This window comes from Anopheles gambiae (genome assembly GCF_943734735.2).
Source record: "Anopheles gambiae chromosome X unlocalized genomic scaffold, idAnoGambNW_F1_1 X_unloc_7, whole genome shotgun sequence".
Lineage (NCBI taxonomy): Eukaryota > Metazoa > Arthropoda > Insecta > Diptera > Culicidae > Anopheles > Anopheles gambiae.
The window spans coordinates 65,001-72,500 of NW_026902681.1; the positions used below are offsets into that span (position 1 = coordinate 65,001).

General features: G+C 46.2%; 1 protein-coding gene across 1 annotated transcript in view; it reads left to right on the plus strand.

Moving 5' to 3' along the window:
- The first annotated feature begins 5,875 nt into the window (after window positions 1-5,875).
- The window catches only part of LOC133394888 (J domain-containing protein DDB_G0295729-like), a 10,657-nt gene continuing 9,032 nt past the window's right edge, over window positions 5,876-7,500 (plus strand). The window contains exon 1 of the mRNA XM_061663243.1: window positions 5,876-7,280. The gene's annotated coding sequence lies outside the window, so the exon portion shown is untranslated. The remainder of the gene's footprint in view (window positions 7,281-7,500) is intronic.

Below are 7,500 nucleotides of genomic sequence, written 5' to 3' on the forward strand. Positions count from 1 at the left end.
ACTTTTGCTTCATAAGTTCGGCCTATAGTCATATGACGATTTTCATCGGGGAGGGGACGTATGACCCAAACGGGGGCTTATATGACCCACGGACACTGCAAACCATGCTCCTACGACTAAATAGAGGTTAAAACTACGATTTGGTGAAATCTTCATTTTTGACCTCGGAGCAAGGTACCTTCCCTATAGTAGGCAATGAGTAAATGATCATAATCCCAGGAGGGCAAAAAATGGGAACCCGAGAGGAAAGCGCTGTTGGCGCGCCTAAGCTAGTGGCCCGTAGAGTAAAAAGGGTACCCCCAACAAAGTTGTCGTTTCACGTTCTGGTTGCACTTTTCATCATCTGGGGTGCGTTCCTGACACGTTTTGAGGGGTTTTAGCAAAAAAAAAATTTTCGACTACTCGAGCTCTCTGGCCCGTTCGGTGCACATTTTTGAAAAAAGCTAGGGAGCTGCCCCTAGGTTCGGGGTGTCACAAAATGTTGAAAAGTGGTCGAAAAACCACTATCCAGAATCGGATGTAGAATCGTTAGACGAACTTAAAATTGTTCTACGACACCCATCTGCGACGTTTAGTATTCGAGATATGGCCCGTCCTAGGTCTGACCGAGCAATTTTTGTTCCGCGCACTTTGTGCACCGTACACTTTGATGTTTGTATGAAAAAGTACCCTACCTAGGGACGCGTAGAGCAAATTTGTACCCCCGGGCATGTTGTCGATTGACATTCTGGTTGCACTTTTCATCATCTAGGGTGCGTTCCTGACACGTTTTGAGGGGTTTTAGCAAAAAAAAAATTTTCGACTACTCGAGCTCTCTGGCCCGTTCGGTGCACATTTTTGAAAAAAGCTAGGGAGCTGCCCCTAGGTTCGGGGTGTCACAAAATGTTGAAAAGTGGTCGAAAAACCACTATCCAGAATCGGATGTAGAATCGTTAGACGAACTTAAAATTGTTCTACGACACCCATCTGCGACGTTTAGTATTCGAGATATGGCCCGTCCTAGGTCTGACCGAGCAATTTTTGTTCCGCGCACTGTGTGCACCGTACACTTTGATGTTTGTATGAAAAAGTACCCTACCTAGGGACGCGTAGAGCAAATTTGTACCCCCGGGAATGTTGTCGATTGACATTCTGGTTGCACTTTTCATCATCTAGGGTGCGTTCCTGACACGTTTTGAGGGGTTTTAGCAAAAAAAAAAATTTTCGACTACTCGAGCTCTCTGGCCCGTTCGGTGCACATTTTTGAAAAAAGCTAGGGAGCTGCCCCTAGGTTCGGGGTGTCACAAAATGTTGAAAAGTGGTCGAAAAACCACTATCCAGAATCGGATGTAGAATCATTAGACGAACTTAAAATTGTTCTACGACACCCATCTGCGACGTTTAGTATTCGAGATATGGCCCGTCCTAGGTCTGACCGAGCAATTTTTGTTCCGCGCACTTTGTGCACCGTACACTTTGATGTTTGTATGAAAAAGTACCCTACCTAGGGACGCGTAGAGCAAATTTGTACCCCCGGGCATGTTGTCGATTGACGTTCTGGTTGCACTTTTCATCATCTAGGGTGCGTTCCTGACACGTTTTGAGGGGTTTTAGCAAAAAAAAAATTTTCGACTACTCGAGCTCTCTGGCCCGTTCGGTGCACATTTTTGAAAAAAGCTAGGGAGCTGCCCCTAGGTTCGGGGTGTCACAAAATGTTGAAAAGTGGTCGAAAAACCACTATCCAGAATCGGATGTAGAATCGTTAGACGAACTTAAAATTGTTCTACGACACCCATCTGCGACGTTTAGTATTCGAGATATGGCCCGTCCTAGGTCTGACCGAGCAATTTTTGTTCCGCGCACTGTGTGCACCGTACACTTTGATGTTTGTATGAAAAAGTACCCTACCTAGGGACGCGTAGAGCAAATTTGTACCCCCGGGAATGTTGTCGATTGACATTCTGGTTGCACTTTTCATCATCTAGGGTGCGTTCCTGACACGTTTTTAGGGGTTTTAGCAAAAAAAAATTTTTCGACTACTCGAGCTCTCTGGCCCGTTCGGTGCACATTTTTGAAAAAAGCTAGGGAGCTGCCCCTAGGTTCGGGGTGTCACAAAATGTTGAAAAGTGGTCGAAAAACCACTATCCAGAATCGGATGTAGAATCGTTAGACGAACTTAAAATTGTTCTACGACACCCATCTGCGACGTTTAGTATTCGAGATATAGCACTTTGTAGGTCTGACCGAGCAATTTTGTACTGAAATGTATGGTGAACATGTAATTCATTAAATAACATTGACTTGCATCGTGCCCTACTTCATCGGCACAGCTGTTATTGACTATCTTTAGTGGAAATGGATTGAGTTTGACCATTTTAAGCCCATTTCCTATGCCGTGCACCAACATTGTGTACCGATCAGGGAAAGTACGCTACGTACGCGTTCATGGATGTCGATGTTGGTACAAGTTGCCTTTCGGGATAGCCGTGCACCAAAACTGTGTACCGATCAGGGAAAGTACAAGACGGAGGGTGCAGCTCGAGCGTACGCGTTCATAGATGTCGATGTTGGTACACTTGCACCAAAATTGTGTACCAATCAGGGAAAGTACAACACGGAGGGCGCAGCCCGGGCGTACGCAATCATGGATGTCCATGTTGATACAATCTACGTGTACGTACCTAGTTTTTGTAGGAAAAGTTGCAATTAAGTGCTTGCATGCTTAAAATGCTCATCTCAACCGGTCACCTTTTGGCCTGCCCTTTTATAACAGAAACCTAGAAAGATACTCGAGATTTTTGTGTTTTTCCATTCGCCCGGGACGACGAAATGAGCTATGTGCACATCGTGCAGAAAATTGTCTTCGCCACGCATGTTTTTGTCCATCCACTCATATAATCACCCGCATTTGTGTTCAACACGGACGGCGCAGCCCGAGCGAACGCGTTAATGTTTATGTTTGTACACACTGCTTGTACGATTCTAGGATTTGGTAATTGCGTCACAGTGCCCGACCGTCGCGGACACCATTCTTGGACAGAAGTCCTAGTACGTAGAGTACTTTCCCTAGGTATGTGCTCGTTCGTGACTATCGTTGCGTGCTTACGGACACGCTTGGGTATGTTTACCATACAAGGTTTACTAGGGAAACCTGGGAAGGACGCTTGCCCTCCCGTCGCGGACACCATTCTTGGAAAGAAGTCCTAGTACGTAGCGTTCCTTATTTTACTTGATCAGTTTGTAATGCATTCGCTTTGTTCCATCGACTTCTGCTACTGCTCACTAAGGGGTGTTCGTTTGCGATGTGTACGATAAGCAACTGTCTATCGTAACCAGCAGTTAATCAACACTTTTTACCCAAGTCATAGCAACATAGAGTACTTTTCCTAATCGGTACACAATTTTGGTGCACCTCTAACCTCGCCGGCACTTTATCGTTACGTTTTGTGCACAACCTAGGGACGTGGTGTAAGTTTCATGATTTTTATGTTTGATTTGGTTTATTATGATTGAAAAATACGCTACGTCCCAGAAATTGGAGCTCGACTACTTCCTCCATGTGGCGAAAAAAGTTACTGGGCAACGCCTAGCTTATGCCCCATTTGTACTTCAATTTTCATTATCAGGTTTGAAAAATACGCTAAGTCCCAGAAATCTGAACTCGAATACTTTTGCCACGTGGCGCCAAAAGCTACTGAGAAACGCCTAGCCTTTTACCCATTTATAATTTAGTTTTCGTTATAAGTTTTGAACAATACGCAAAGTTCCAAGAATCTGAACTCGAGTACTTTTTACATGTGCCGCCAAAAGCTACTGAGCAACGCCTAGGTTGATACATTTTTGGTACATGGAGTGTATGCATGCAGGCGTACTGCCGTGCTAGACCGGAAAATCGAACTTGCTACTAGAACGTAAAGTAATTCCCCTAGATAGGTGCTTTTGCATGCCTCTGATCGACGACCATGCAACGTGCGACACGCGTAGCTAGGCTTCCCCAAACAAATTTCCTAGAATAGCACCAAATTGCACACTTTCAGGGGTATATTTTGGTACCGTGTACCGTGCATGGTACAAGTATCAGTAGCTCGTGCAATTTATTTTGCATCGTGTTGCGGTTGCTGGTGCGTCGGGATAGGAGTGTTTCGAGACTTTCGCCAAGCGTTGGTGCCATTTGGTGGATAATTAATGTTCTAGCCACAATAAACGTGCCACATAATGCCAATAAGGAAAAAGCCGATTTCTAGGGACTTCTAGTCAAAATGTTTGCCATCAGCGCTTTCCTGTCGAGTTCCGGATCTGGGACTTAGCTTTTTTTTTTTTTTCACGATCCAATCCAACGACCAGATCGTGAATAAACAATACATACAACAGTGCATCCCTTTAAAGTAGGAAAAGGCCGAATTCTAGGGAGCTCCAGTCCAAAAGGTTGTCATCAGCGCTCTCCTCTCGAGTTCAAGATTTGGGACTTAGCGTTTTTTTCGCGATCCAGCCAAAAGACCAGATCGTGAAATAAACAATTAATATAACTGTACTAGTACATCCCTTCAACTGAAGCAAGTGCACCATACATGACCCGTACGCCAATCATCCATGCACATGACACGTCAACTAAGTCAACACATGACACAACTTGGACAACTGACGGGTAAGTAGGTCATCTCGTACACGACGACACATCGACCAAACCAGGTCAACACGTCACATGCACAAGACATCCTACTACCAAGGCCGACCACCTCGACACACAACGTGTTAACCGAACATGGTCTACAACACCATCATGTGCAAGGCAACCGGCCCAAACGGATCAACTTATACAACTTGTAACGAGCATGTGTGTAAGCTTACTGGTTTGGTCGGCACGTTTCTCACATCAAGACAATCAAGTCCAGAAGGAGGCACGCCGACAAGCTCACTAGTGTTACGTGTTCCGCTCCATACCGTGTCAAGTCACTCGTCTGACACGGAAGTAGCCAGCTCTTGTCCACTAGTGTTAAGGAACGGTCTCCAGACCAAGTCAAGTCACTCGTCTGACAAGGAAAGAGCACGCACCAAGCTTCACCAGAGCACGGTACCACGGTCCCCAGACCAAGATGGTTCGTTATGCCATCGAGGAAGGGGCACGCGATCCCTTGCTACACTCAACTAAGTACACTCTTGCTCTCACAAAAGTATCCCCTGTGTCGACGTGGTCCCCAGACCAAGACGAGCTTGCGCACATCGAGGAAGGGGCACACGGACAAACCACCAAGCATGGGTCGCCTGAGAGGATCGATGCGAACGCATCTCTACAACTCGCAGCTCCCAGCCTGAAGTCCCGTCGTTTGCGGGCGGTTGATAGGTGTCGAAACTAGGTATATCCACGTTGGGCAGAGCTCAAGCCAACGGCGTTCCCAGTTACGGTACTAACACGTGCAGCGAACTCCACTCGTTGCGGCCTAGGTATAGCGGGATGAGACGCCGGGCTGCAGACGCAGACTCCAACGGATCTCAGAGGGTTGTTAGGCCCGCTAGCTTCCGAACACCTAATGGGTTTGAGAAGCGCTATCAGCTCGGATTGGCTACGACCTTAGAGGCGTTCAGGCATAATCCAGCGGACGTAGCGTCATACCAAAGTCCGGTCGGACTAGTATTGAGCCAGTGGTCCGTACCTGTGGTTCCTCTCGTACTGCACAGGAATTCCGTTAAGATAGCGACTATAAGCACACACCAGTAGGGTAAAACTAACCTGTCTCACGACGGTCTAAACCCAGCTCACGTTCCCTTGAAAGGGTGAACAATCCTACGCTTGGTGAATTTTGCTTCACAATGATAGGAAGAGCCGACATCGAAGGATCAAAAAGCCACGTCGCTATGAACGCTTGGCGGCCACAAGCCAGTTATCCCTGTAAGTGTCAAACGTGAGGTCGTACTGTACCGACACGTTGTGTTTGGGCTCCGAAAAAAGGACTTAAAAACAGTGCAAAATCGTCGTTAATCGACTTTAATAGTGTGAAAAACGTGCTCAGGGCACCTGATTTACCCTTTAAGAGCGTTATCAAGTGTTTTTAAGGCGAAAATTCAACAAAAATCGTGCATTTGTGTTTGTTGCCTATGAACCCCCCACCATGTGTTTGTGTGACATGGTGTAAAAGCAGAAAATCGAAAAAAGTGCCCAAAAAGTGCCAGAATTGCACGATTTTAGTGTAAACAGTGCATCTGAGCACGAAAAAAGGTGTTAAGAAGTGATCCGCGCATGAAAAAACCACAAAATTGTGAAAAAAAAGTTTTGCGTCATCCAGCCCATACTGGGCCAAGTAATCGCCGGATCTGTGTTTTCAGCGATATAATTTGCCCAGATTCTCGCCGGGTGTGGTTTTTAAGGCCATCGGGTGGCCAAAGAACGTTCATCCAGTGAAAACCGATCGAAAATCGGCCGTTTGTGACCGAAAAAAAGTGAAATAATATTTAATATTATTCGGTGAACAAATTTACGAAAATTCGGTTCCAGGTGAAATTGGGTGAAATTGGGTGGGTTGACTGTACGGCCCCTGATGGCCCCTGAGTTAAGGTGCCGTTACACGAGTAACCATAGTTTAGGTGACCATCGACGTGCGGAAAATTTTTGTGACATCGGCCTATTGCGAATGCTCACCGTGTGTTTGTGTGACGTGGTGCTAAAGAAGAAATTCGAAAAGTGCCCAAAATGTGCCTGAGTTGCACTATTTTAGTGTAAACAGTGCATCTGAGCACGAAAAAAGGTGTAAAGAAGTGATCCGCGCATGAAAAAACCACAAAATTGTGAAAAAAGTTTTGCGTCATCCAGCCCATACTGGGCCAAGGTTTCGCCGGATCTCTGTTTTCAGCGATATAATTTGCCCAGATTCTCGCCGGGTGCGGTTTTTAAGGCCAGCGGGTGGCCAAAGAACGTTCATCCAGTGAAAACCGATCGAAAATCGGCCGTTTGTGACCGAAAAAAAGTGAAATAATATTTAATATTATTCGGTGAACAAATTTACGAAAATTCGGTTCCAGGTGAAATTGGGTGGGTTGACTGTACGGCCCCTGACGGCCCCTGAGTTAGGCATCGGTTGTCAAACGGCCTGACAGCTCGGACGGACCGATCGTTAAGGTGCCGTTACACGAGTAACCATAGTTTAGGTGACCATCGACGGGCGGAAAATGTTTGTGACATCGGCCTATTGCGAATGCTCACCGTGTGTTTGTGTGACGTGGTGCTAAAGAAGAAATTCGAAAAGTGCCCAAAATGTGCCTGAGTTGCACTATTTTAGTGTAAACAGTGCATCTGAGCACGAAAAAAGGTGTAAAGAAGTGATCCGCGCATGAAAAAACCACAAAATTGTGAAAAAAGTTTTGCGTCATCCAGCCCATACTGGGCCAAGGTTTCGCCGGATCTCTGTTTTCAGCGATATAATTTGCCCAGATTCTCGCCGGGTGCGGTTTTTAAGGCCAGCGGGTGGCCAAAGAACGTTCATCCAGTGAAAACCGATCGAAAATCGCCCGTTCTGTGACCGAAAAAAG